Source organism: Bos javanicus, chromosome 9 (genome assembly GCF_032452875.1).
Source record: "Bos javanicus breed banteng chromosome 9, ARS-OSU_banteng_1.0, whole genome shotgun sequence".
NCBI classification, from domain to species: domain Eukaryota; kingdom Metazoa; phylum Chordata; class Mammalia; order Artiodactyla; family Bovidae; genus Bos; species Bos javanicus.
In genome coordinates, this window is record NC_083876.1 from 25,806,421 (window position 1) to 25,819,208 (window position 12,788).

The window sequence follows — 12,788 nt, forward strand, 5'->3', positions numbered from 1 at the left end:
ATATTCTTGCCTGGAGAATCCCATGGACAGAGGAGCCTGGCTGGCTATAGTCCATAGGGTTGCAAGGAGTTGGCCATGACTGAAGTGACTTAGCATGCACGCACACATACTTGATTTTAAAACCACTTGAGAATTGTTGGCAATGCCTTAAACAGTTGTCGCAAAGAGCCAATCCCAAGACTATTTTGGGGTGGTGGGTCCTCCCTAGGCAAATCCGAAGTATGGATTCTAGAAAGTCGGTCCTGGGGGCTGGATGAAAGGAGGCACAATGGGGACAGAGGTATTATAAGAATGATTTAGATTTCGATTTAGGAAGCAAAAAGCTAAAGTAGTGAGATTTGTAAAGATAATCAAGTGTTTTCTCAAGGGAAGTAGAGGAAGATCCCAGTTGGTGGTTAGTAGGGCTGTATTTGCTCAGTGCAGCCTTGTTCATGACAAAAAATGGATTAGAGTCTAAATTGCCTAATAGTGTTGTTCTACTGCTGTGTCCTTCTTCTCACTGCTACTATTTCATTGAAGTTCTCTCTTTTTCTTGGGTATGTTCAGTTCATGTATATAATCCTGTTTTTATTCTCCCAGAGCCTCTAAACTTGCATGCCTTGTGAAATTTGGTTCTGGGTGACTCAGCAAATGCTCAACCGCCTGCTCTGATGTTCCAGAGTGGGAGGAGAAGTAGTAGTGGCCATTTGCTAAATTTTTTTTTATGTTTTAATTGAAGAAAATTTGCTTTGCAATGCTATGATGGTTTCTACCATACAACAATGCAAATCAGCCATAATGATACACCTATCACCTCTCTCTTGATCATCTCTCCCCTCCTACCATTCCATTCCTCTAGATCATCACAGATTGCCTGGCTGGGCTCCCTGTGTGAATTTCTTTTTCCAGCATTTCAGAAAAACTTGGGTGGCAGTGAGGAGCTATGAATCAAATCTTTAGGTAAGTGAGAGAAAGATTAATGGAGAAACTTGATGGTGTTGGGAGGTTTACTAGACTAATTATAGTGGTCATTTCATAATACACACAAATATTGAGTCATTGCATTGCATGCCTGAAACTAATATAAGGTTATATGTCAGCTATATGTAAACAGAAAAAAATAAAGAAACTCAGACCCTAAACTACAAAACCATAACATTTTAGAAGCAGCAGATACCTTAGAGATTAGAGATGATCTTTCTCACTGGTTCTCTACCCTGAGTGTACATTAGAACCATTTCAGTGGCTTTAAAAAACAGTACTAGTATTGGGACTTCACCCCAAAGCATTAATTCCCTTTATTTTTCTGACACACACACAGAAAAGATGAAGCCTATAGGTTCTATTAATTGCAACAGGTTGCAGAGTAAGTGGTGGCAGAATGGGGCCAGCAGCACCAGCATCAGGGCGGTGTACTCCCAGCAGAAATCACTTTTTCAGAAAGTCCTATGTATTTCTCTCTTCCATCTCATTGTTTAAAGTTCTGGGTGGAAGTGGTGATCCTCCATTTTTTCCCCAACCCCATTTCTTCACCTCAGCAGTCAACAAACACCTTTGTTGGCGTTTGAAGGATTTTGCTCTATAGATCTAAGTTAACACAATCGTATTTATTTATTTGCTTTTATTGTCTTTGAAGACATCTTTGAAGGGTTCCTCTTGCAAAATAACTTGGAAATTCCAGACAGTTTTGTTTATTTAAAGGGCCCCTAATAGCAACCCACTCCAGTATTCTTGCTTGGGAAATCCCGTGGACAGAGGAGCCTGGTGGGCTATAGTCCATGGGGGTCAGAAGAGTTGGACATGATTTAATGACTAAACCACCACCACCTGATCTAGGACACTTGTGATAAACCGAGATCATGTGGAGTTGGTGAAGCTCCCCATAAGGCACATGTATCTTGAGAGCACATTGACCATTTGAGGGGTTCTCAAGGATAAGAACCCCGTTTGGAATGGGTTCAATGCAAGGAAGGCATTCCAGTCTCCCCCCTACCTTCCCTGAATTCCATCCAATAAGCTGCAGTCTGGTTAAATGGGTCACCCGAGAGGCTCCCAGGTGGCCAGCCACCCTCAGGAGGAGACACTGAGGCCCTCTGACCTGAGGGCAGAGTTTCCCGTTACAGAAGTGAAACGAGGCTCCAAAGCTGGCAAAGGGGCACTGCCGTTGGAAAGTGCCTGACTTATACAACCCAGAGCAAAAACTCAAAGGCTTCCAGTCTCCCCCAACTCCTCCCCACCACATTTCTTTTCAAAAAGCAACAAATTCTGGCTAGTTATCACTTATGCTCCACCCCATTCTTCTAAGTCAGCTTTTGTGCAGGAAAATAGAGAACTATTTTCATGGCCTTATCAGTGTCCCAGGAAAGGGGAAAAGAGGTCTGGCTGGCTATCTGCGCCTGCCTGGGGACAATGAGACACTGAAAGCGGGCTCCAAGGGTGAGGGGTTGCCAGTGCAGACCCCGCAGAGTGTCTGCAAGGACCAGGGAAGGAGGTTGGGGGGGTGGGGAGGGGTTCTGCTCAGCCTACTGAAAACATAATAGCTCCTGGGGTGGGCTGCTGCAAACAGGAAGGGTGTGGGCAGGATCTGAGTGCAGCTGCCATTCTGCTCATGCCGCCCATTCCCACAGCCTTTGATCAGCAGGCAAATGGCATTTTGTGCCCTGAGATAAATGCCTGGTCAGAGGGTGTGGGTGGCTATGGAAGGGGATAAGGATTAAAGATGAAGGTGGCTTAGAGCCTGCCTTAAGGATGTGCGTTTCAAGTCTGGGATCAAGGAGGTGCTTGGCTCAAGGACACAGAAAGGTTTCCCATGGATGCACTCATTTGCTCATTCATCAAACATTTGTTCTGCACCCAGTAAGTTCAAGGCTCTGTGCTAGACACTGTAGGGAATACAGTGGTGGATAATACACAAACCGTTTCTAGTCTAATATGAAAAAATCTCAGGCATGGGGAGCTTATTTGGATGCCAGAAATCACAGAGTGGAGTGTGGTGGAGTAGCAAGAGGTGGGGAACTCTTTCAGTCTACATACATTCTCCCCCACCATAACCTCAGACCCTTGCCGCCTCCACTTCCACCCCTCCCCACCTTAGGATGTGCGCCCTGCGGTTGAAAATCACTGTGAATGAGGAATACTCTGCGCATGTGAACTGGGTGGAGGCAGATTAGTAAAACAAGGGAAACTGCTGTTGGGTCTAATGGGGAAGCTGAGGCTTCTACAAAAACAAAGAAACAAACAATAACAGCCAAAACCTTCAATTACACAGTAAAGAGTGTTATTGCCGTGAAGGAGTTGGAGGTCTTAAGCAGTGAGAAAGAAGAGAAGTGGTCCCTTCCAACCTGGATGGAATGATGGATAATGGTAATGATGGCGGGGAGGTGGGGGTGGGGGGGCAGTGGTGGTAAAGAAGAGCTTCGTGGAAGGATGATTCCTAGAGGAGGTCTTGAAGGGTGGTGAAGTGACAAGGGGTGCCTGGAAGGATGAGAAAGTAGAAAGAAGATTTTGGGGGCAAATGAAATATCATTTTGAGGGGCAGGGGTGAAGACGTGTAGTATAACGTGGCTCCCCTTGGCCGAGAATGGTTATGTTTACTCCAAGAAAGAGAACGCTGGAAAGTAAGAATGGAGTCATTCTCTGGAGTGCTTTAAAAGCAGACTAAGAACTTTAAACCTCTGATCAGGCCACGGTGAGTGGGGATTTTATCCTCTCCCCTATCTCTTATGAAGCCTAGACTTTTCCACAGCCTGAAGGAAGTCCCCCAGATCCTGTGATATAATGCTTTACCTCTGAGCCACCCACAAAATGTGAGGGCCACACACCAAAACAGTTCAGTAAATGCCCTAAATCTTTCCTGAAAATCTAGGCCAAGGCCTCTTACCATTCATTGATTGATTTCACAAAATAAATATCTCAAAAGTGTCATCTATTAATTCATAATTTATAATGAAAATTAATTTATAATGCATAATTAAGATAAAAGCAAAAATTCTCTTAAATTTATAATTGAATAATGTTCTGGCATCGTTCTAGGCCTTGGGGGATATCACGTTGAACGAAAAATCCTGCCCCCAAGGAAATAACATTCTAATTGGAGAAAAGGAACCAAAAAATAAAGGTGGCAAGTGATGCTTTATAAGGAAGAAGAGCATCAGGTTAAGATATCAGATGCAGAGATGGCGGTGGTGGGTTAGTCTTTGTAGGGTGCTCAGAGCAAGGCCGCTCTGATAACTGAAAGGGCAGGAATATGACTGAAGTGAGGGAAAAGCATTCCAGGAAAAGGGGATTTGGTTCATCCTGTAATGATTGCAGGGCTTCCCAGGTAGCGCCAGTGGTAAAGAACCCACCTGCCAAAGCAGGAGACATAGGAGACGCAGGTTCAATCCCTGGGTTGGAGAGATCCCCTGGAGGAGGGCACTGCAATCCACTCCAGTATTCCTGCCTGGAGAATCCCATGGACAGAGGAGCCTGGAGGGCTACAGTCCATAGGGTTGCGAAGAATCGGACACAACTAAGCGACTAACACTTTCTGTCTCACTCTTTGCAACCTCAGTGCGTGAGTGCTAAGTCGTTTCAGTCGTGTCTGACTCTTTGAGATGCTATGGACTGTAGCCCTCCAGGCACCTCTGTCCACGGGATTCTCCAGGCAAGAATACTGGAGTGGTAGCCATTCCCTTTTCTAGGGGATCTTCCCGATCCAGAGACCAAACCTGTGTCTTCTGCATTGCAGGCAGATTCTTTACTGTCTGAGCCTCCAGGGAAGCCAAGGAGGGACCTTACCCAATTCACTAGTGATGGATACATACACCTCCCTTAGCAGGGTAAGCAAACAGGTAAGGGAAAGCCCAGAGCCAGACATCCTGGAATGTGAAGTCAACTGGGACTTAGAAAGCATCTCTACGAACAAAGCTAGGGGAGGTGATGGAATTCCAGTTGAGCTATTCCAAATCCTGAAAGATGATGCTGTGAAAGTGCTGCACTCAATATGCCAGCAAATTTGGAAAACTCAGCAGTGGCCACAGGACTGGAAAAGGTCAGTTTTCATTCCAATTCCAAAGAAAGGCAATGCCAAAGAATGCTCAAACTACCACACAATTGCACTCATCTCACATGCTAGTAAAGTAATGCTCAAAATTCTCCAAGCCAGGCTTCAGCAATACATGAACCATGAACTTCCTGATGTTCAAGCTGGTTTTAGAAAAGGCAGAGGAACCAGAGATCAAATTGCCAACATCCGCTGGATCATGGTAAAAGCAAGAGAGTTCCAGAAAAGCATCAATTTCTGCTTTACTGACTATGCCAAAGCCTTTGACTGTGTGGATCACAATAAACTGTGGAAAATTCTGAAAGAGATGGGAATACCAGACCACCTGATCTGCCTCTTGAGAAATTTGTATGCAAGTCAGGAAGCAACAGTTAGAACTGAACATGGAACAACAGACTGGTTCCAAATTGGAAAAGGAGGACATCAAGGCTGTATATTGTCACCCTGTTTATTTAACTTCTATGCAGAGTACATCATGAGAAACACTGGATTGGAAGAAACACAAGCTGGAATCAAGATTGCCGGGAGAAATATCAATAACCTCAGATATGCAGATGACACCACCCTTATGGCAGAAAGTGAAGAACTAAAGAGTCTCTTGATGAAAGTGAAAGAGGAGAGTGAAAAAGTTGGCTTAAAGCTCAACATTCAGAAAACGAAGATCACGGCATCTGGTCCCATCACTTCATGGGAAATAGATGGGGAAACAGTGGAAACAGTGTCAGGCTTTATTTTTCTGGGCTCCAAAATCACTGCAGATGGTGACTGCAGCCATGAAATTAAAAGACGCTTACTCCTTGGAAGGAAAGTTATGACCAACCTAGATAGCATATTCAAAAGCAGAGACATTACTTTGCCAACAAAGGTTTGTCTAGTCAAGGCTATGGTTTTTCCTGTGGTCATGTATGGATGTGAGAGTTGGACTGTGAAGAAGGCTGAGCACCAAAGAATTGATGCTTTTGAACTGTAGTGTTGGAGAAGACTCTTGAGAGTCCCTTGGACTGCAAGGAGATCCAACCAGTCCATTCTGAAGGAGATCAGCCCTAGGATTTCTTTGGAAGGACTGATGCTAAAGCTGAAACTCCAGTACTTTGGCCACCTCATGCAAAGAGTTGACTCATTGGAAAAGACTCTGATGCTGGCAGGGATTGGGGGCAAGAGAAGAAGGGGACAACAGAGGATGAGATGGCTGGATGGCATCACTGACTCGATGGACGTGAGTCTGGGTGAACTCCGGGAGTTGGTGATGGACAGGGAGGCCTGGCGTGCTGTGATTCATGGGGTCGCAAAGAGTTGGACACGACTGAGCAACTGATCTGATCTGATCTGAGTGATGGATACATACACCTTCCTTAGTGGGGTAAGCAGCCAGGTAAGGGAAAGCCCATGCTGTATGCTTGAAGGGAAAATCAGCACACGGCCTTTTTGAGTTTTGTCCCTTGGTGGCCGGTCCTTTGCAGTTCAGTGTTGTGCAGTGGTTTGATATGATTTCAAATCTGCTTGCTTGTGACAAAAGTGAGACTGTTTGTAGGAGTAAATGTGTTTTCAGAATGAAGTTATTCTTTTGATAGAAAAGTGAAATTGTGTGTCTGGATGTCATCATCCATGTCTGTGGTTGCTGATAAGAACTTGGTAGCCCAGCACCTGAGGGTACTACTGTGGGCTTATCAATAAGAACATAAAGAAGCAGCTCTGGCTAGGGGACTGGTTTAGAAATACCCAGAGTTTGTGAGGACAATCTGAAGATGTTCAGTCTGGGCAAGGCCACACTTTGCTGATCTAAATAGCTCTGGTAAGACCTTGGGGGCATTGGCTTCTGCCTTGGTCAAAGCTTCTCTTTGACCAGCAGTGGGAAAAGCCACGCAGCGGCCCCAAGAAGTTCATCTAGCTGACAAATATCCCAGTTGCCTAGCAACATGCTCCAGCCAAAAGGGACTTTGATTTTCCCCAACTCATCTGAGGGTACACCTCAAGCTTAAATTTGGAGTTTATTCCTTCATCTCCCCTTGCATGAAACAATAGCATAATTTCAGAGGTGCCCAACCTCCGGTATCTAATACCTGATGATTGAGGTGGAGCTGATGTAATAATAATAAAAATAAATGTAATGTGCTTGAATCATCCTGAAACCACCCCCCACGCCGATCTGTAGAAAAACTGTCTTCCACGAAACCAGTCCCTGGTGCCAAAAAGGACTGGGGACCACAGGTGTAATTAATCTATCATTGGTTTGGCGTATGTTATTTCTCTATTGGATTATTAGGAGACATTATCCTACTGTCTTGTGAAATTCTGATAATCCCCAGAGTGAATCTGGGGCTTCCCTGGTGGCTCAGACAGTAAAGAATCCTCCTGCAATGCAGGAGACCTTAGTTTGATCCCTGGGTGGGGAAGATCCTCTGGAGAAGGGAATGGCAACCCACTCCAGTATTCCTGTCTAGAGAATCCCATGGACAAAGGAGCCTGGCGGGCTACAGTCCAGGGGGTCGAAAAGAGGCAGACTTAACTGAGCGACTTAACACTTTCACTTTCACAGTGAACCGGTGTTAAATAAAATACTGGCAAAGACAACTCAATCTCTGAGCATGATTTGCTGCTCCTCCAAACAAAACACTCAGTATAGCCTTCTTTTAGGATGGAGGCAAACAAAATTTACCCAAAATATCTTCATAGGCCCTGATTTTGGTGAGTAATCCTGGATTAGGAAAATGTTGTGGTTTAGAATTCTTCTATGGCACTGAAGGTGGTTTTGGAAGGAGACTGTGAAATTTTAAAAGGGTGTTGAATTGTTAGGGATAAAAAAGGTCTTCCTATAAATCAGTTCCTCATTAAATCTAAAATAGGTTTCTCCTTTGAGGTATAAAGGAGGATCCCATCTTTGTTGCCTGCTTCAGAGCCAACAACTCATCAGTAAACAACTCACAAATGTCAGAGTTTTCTTTGGCAGATGAAATCCCCTGTTGAAATACTATGAAACATGGTATTTCTCTCCCTACCCTGAAATTGCCTGTGCTTTCCCAAACCTATGTAAATATAGTTGGAAAAGTTCAAAAAAACATGTGCGTGGAAAAATTAGTAAGTTGAATGAGTCTCATGTCTTGGTATACAGTGTGCTCCTAAAAATGAGAAAGTTGAACCATAGCTGTACTCATTTCCTAAGGGCTAAAAAAATAAATTTTTTTTGATCATAATTTTTAAAGAAAAATTTGGACATAGTTCAAGAACTATTGCCAATATTAATTAAGGTTGAGAATGACTCTTCTTATAACTAGTATCAGTCTTTTAAAATACATATATTATTCATTTGGCCTCACCACACAGCTTGTGGGATCTTAGTTCCCCAACTAAGGGAAACTAAGGGAAACCAACGTTAATTAATCAGGTCCCCAGTAGTGAAAGCACCAAGTCCTAACCATTGAATCACAGAGAGTTCCCTTAAAATATTTTTATTTTAGTAAAATAATAAGGGAAATGTAACTTTAAAAAGAATATCAGAACTTCCTCTATTCTTTCCTTCCTTCTTTGTAATGACATTTCTTTAATCGTGATCATACTTGGAAGACCTCTTTTTAAGGAGAAGATATCTGTTTGAAAGCACTTTCCTGGGCTGCTTTGGCCACGGGAAAATTTTTTGGCCCCTTGGAGATCTTAACCATGTATATATGTATCGGGGCCTCTGAAATAGCAAATGTCGAGAATAAATGAATTGTTCAACTACATCAAATGTATCAAGGAGGGAGTTTTAAACTGGAGAAGGAAACCTATTCTGAAGAGATTTAATTTTGTTCTGTACTTATTGTTGTTCAGTCTCTAAGTTGTATCTGACTTTTTGTGACCCCATGGACTGCAGCACACACTTGGCTCTCCTGTCCTTCAGTGTCTCCCAGAGTTTGCTCAAACTCGTATCCATTGAGTTGGTGATGCCATCCAACCATCTCATCCTCTGTCGTCCCCTTCTCCTCCCACCTTCAATCTTTCCCAGCATCAGGGTCTTTTCCAGTGAGTCAGCTCTTCACATCAGGTGGCCAAAGGACTGGAGCTTCAGCTCCAGTGTCAGTCCTTCCAATGAATATTTAGGGTTGATTTCCTTTAGACAGGTTAGATCTCCTTGCAGTCCAAGGGACTCTCAAGAGTCTTCTCCAGGACAATTTGAAAGCATCGGTTCTTTGGTGTTCAGCCTTCTTTATGGTCCAACTCTCACATCCATACATGACTACTAGAAAAATCATAGCTTTGACTCTATGAATATTTGCTAGCAAAGTAATGTCTCTGCTTTCGAATATGCTGTCTAGGTTTGTCATAGCTTTTCTTCCAAGGAGCAAGTGTCTTTTACTTTCGTGGCTGCAGTCACAGTCTGCAGTGATTTTGGAGCCCAAGAAAGTAAAATCCACTTTCCCCCATCTATTTGCCATGGAGCAATGGGATTGGATACCATGATCTCAGTTTTTTGAATGTTGAGTTTTAAGCCAGTTTTTTCATTCTTGGAAAAGGAGGGTTCTTGGAAGCTTGTACATCTGAAAGACCAGAAAACATGTCTGCATTTGAAATATTAAGTAAGACAAGAATACTGGAGTGGGTAGCCATTCCTTTCTCCAGGAAATCATCCCAACCCAGGGATTGAACCTGGGTCTCCTTCATTGCGGGCAGATTCTTTACTGTCTGAGCCAGCTGGGAAGCCTGGAAAATGATCTGGGACTGAGGTAATCGTCTCTTAGTCCCTTTACAGAGTTAAAGACCCTAGACCCTGAACTCCGGCCTATGTGAGGGATCTAGGTTCTGCTCAGACTTGGGGAGCTGTCTGTTGGAATATAGGAACCCTGGAGTGACCCTGTGAACCACTGGTGTCTTGGCTTGAGCCCAGCGGCCAGCTGGTGGGACTAATGAGGGCCAGGGGAAGGAAGGGTCTCATCCCATCTGCTCTAAGAGTAGTGCTTTGGAAAGGGCTACTTTTGAATAGCCTGCCTGACCTATGGAAAACCTAGAAGATGCGCTACTGAACCAATTTCCCTGTCTGGGGATTTTTCTTAATTTCTGGGGCAGGTCCAGGATAAATCAGGTATTTCAGACATGGATAAAATCCGTTTGACCCCTGGTTGCAGCAGGGGATAAAAGATCCCTTAGGTATAGGGTATCTTTCTTCAGCTACGTCTTAAGTCTGATAAATCAGGTCAGTAAGTAACCTTTTTGAGCTTCTACAGTGGCTCTCTAATGAGCAGCAATTTTCCTCCAAGTGGTCTAGTGGTATCGTGAGGGTTAAATGAGATACCTATCGTCATTCCTAGCATGTTGTGTCTGATACACAACAGTTCCCCGCCCCCCGCCCAAGTCTACAATTAGGGCATGAATACTGGCTCAGGGGCTCTGGCTAAGGAGCAATAGGCTGTTCTGAGACCCACCAGACAGGTAAACACATGTTATTCACTATTTCAATTTGTTGTGAAATCAGACGAAATTCCACTTTTTTAAGATCAATGTTCATTCATTCAACATGAATGTTTGCTAGGCTCTGCTAAGTTCTGGAGATATCAGTGAAGTACAGCCCCCATCTGAAAGCAGTTCTGAGTTTCGGGGAAAACCCAGCACATAACAGACAAGAAAGGCTTCAAGGATCTGGCTGTTGTTCAGTCGCCAGGTTGTGTCTGACTCTGCGACCCCGTGGACAACAGCGTGCCAGATTTCTCTGTCCCTCGCCATCTCCCTGAGTTTGCCCAAGTTCAAGTCCAATGAATCAGTGATGCCATCCAACCATCTCATCTTCTGTCTCCCTCTTTCACCTCTGTCTTCAATCTTTCCCAGCATCAGGGTCTTTTCCAATGAGTCAGCTGTTCACATCAGGTGGCCAAAGTATTAGAGCTTCAACTTCAGCATCAGTTCTTCCAAAGAGTATTCAGGGTTGATTTCCTTCAGGATTAACTGGTTGGATCTACTTGCTTTCCCAAGGGACTCTCAGGAGTCTTCTCCACCACCACAGTTCGAAAGCATCAATTCTTCTGTGCTCTGTCTTATTTATTGTCCAGCTCTCATATCCGTACATGACTACTGGAAAGACCATAGCTTTGACTGTACAGACCTTTGTTGGCAAAGTGATGTCTTTGCTTTTTAACACACTAGATTTGTACTTGTAGTCAATCAGACAAGAAGGATGAGGGTGGAAAAGGCTTCAGGGGTGAGAATCATTTTTAATAAGGACACTGGATAATTCAAATGGACGTGCCTAAAAGAACATACTTGAAAACAGCACTGCTCTTAAATACATTCAGCCCAGAAGACTTCATTTTTGTGAGTAACATGGCTCTCTTATAGTTAACTGTAAAAAATAAACTGACTTTATTGCCCTGCATCTGTGCTATTACACTCTCCCACATTTTGGGGGGTGGGAGTGGTAATCTTCAATCTTATTTACCAAGAAAATCACCCTTTCTCCTATGCCTTTTCCAATCATCATATTAAAAACAAACAAACAAAAAACCAAGCATGCAGATAATTAAATCCACTTAGCTTCCCCAGAGATATAGGCCTCCATGAGTCTGTCCTCTAAGCTGCCAGGATTGCGCTGAGGTCTCTAGCGCTTCAAACAAATGTGTGGTTGGAGACACATTGTTAGTGTCCAATGCTCACTCAGATGGATTCGGTTTTAACAGGGAATAAGCATCAGGTAGGTACGATGAGCACTGAGTAATATGGAGTATCGTTTTGTTTGAGTTTTGCTCTTGTAATGACTTATGGGCTCAAGTTGTGTTTATATAACACTGTGACAAACAAATTGAAAAGTGAAAAAAATTCAACAAACTAGCCGATTGTCTTATCTTCTTGTCGCACCAATAATTTACTTTCTAACTTCAACAAAATGAGTATTTGAGTGGATAGCAGGTACAGATTTGGCTTAAATTTTCCATCTGGTGTAGGTTATTTTGTGACAGCTTAACTCTGAAGAAAAGGTTTATAAGAAACCAGTGTGTATACTTGCACAAGGCTTGGCATTTACTTTTACCAAAACTTAAAATTCCATGTACAGAGAGAGAGAGATGCCCAACCACGCCATATCCTGGTTTATTATACTTTAATTGCCCTTTTGGTCAGAGATGGAATTGCTGAAGTAGCAGCATTGATGTTCACTGTTTTGTTTTGTCATAGTGTCCAGAAGAAGGTTAAGTAATATATTCCTGTAAGGTAGAGCCAATTGCTGGCTTCTCTTTTTAAGAGAATTTTTTTTTCTCACTGAAACGGCCTGTGAGATACAGATGGCTAAGTATTCCGAGACGCATGGTGTCTCACACATCTTAACCAATTAGGAAGGGCTGTAGAGAATTACATGGAATTAATCCCATCCAGAAGGTCTAGGGACAGCCTCAACTACTCAAACTCTAGTTACTCAGTTTACAATGTCACAAGAGCCCTTGATGGGATTAAAGCTGGGTATCTCCCGGCAGTTTGTCTCTATTTCTTGTGAACAGCCTGTGTATATGTATGTGTGTGTCTCTACAACTGTGTCAGCATTTGTCAGGGGTTAACCTTAAGCTCTCACATTCATTTATTCAATCTGCCAAGCTAAGAGGTCCTTTGAAAATAGCCACTTCTTTTACATTTATAAAGACCATGCCATTTGGTTGACTTCTCTTGACTTTTTCGAGTGTTTGTTTTGAATTTTCATTTTATACAGGAAATAGACATAATCACCAATAAATTTAACTTTAATAACTTAGACCCTGGGAGCCTTTCTTGGTTGGCAAAATACTCCCTGCATGCTGCAAATCCTCCTTATGGG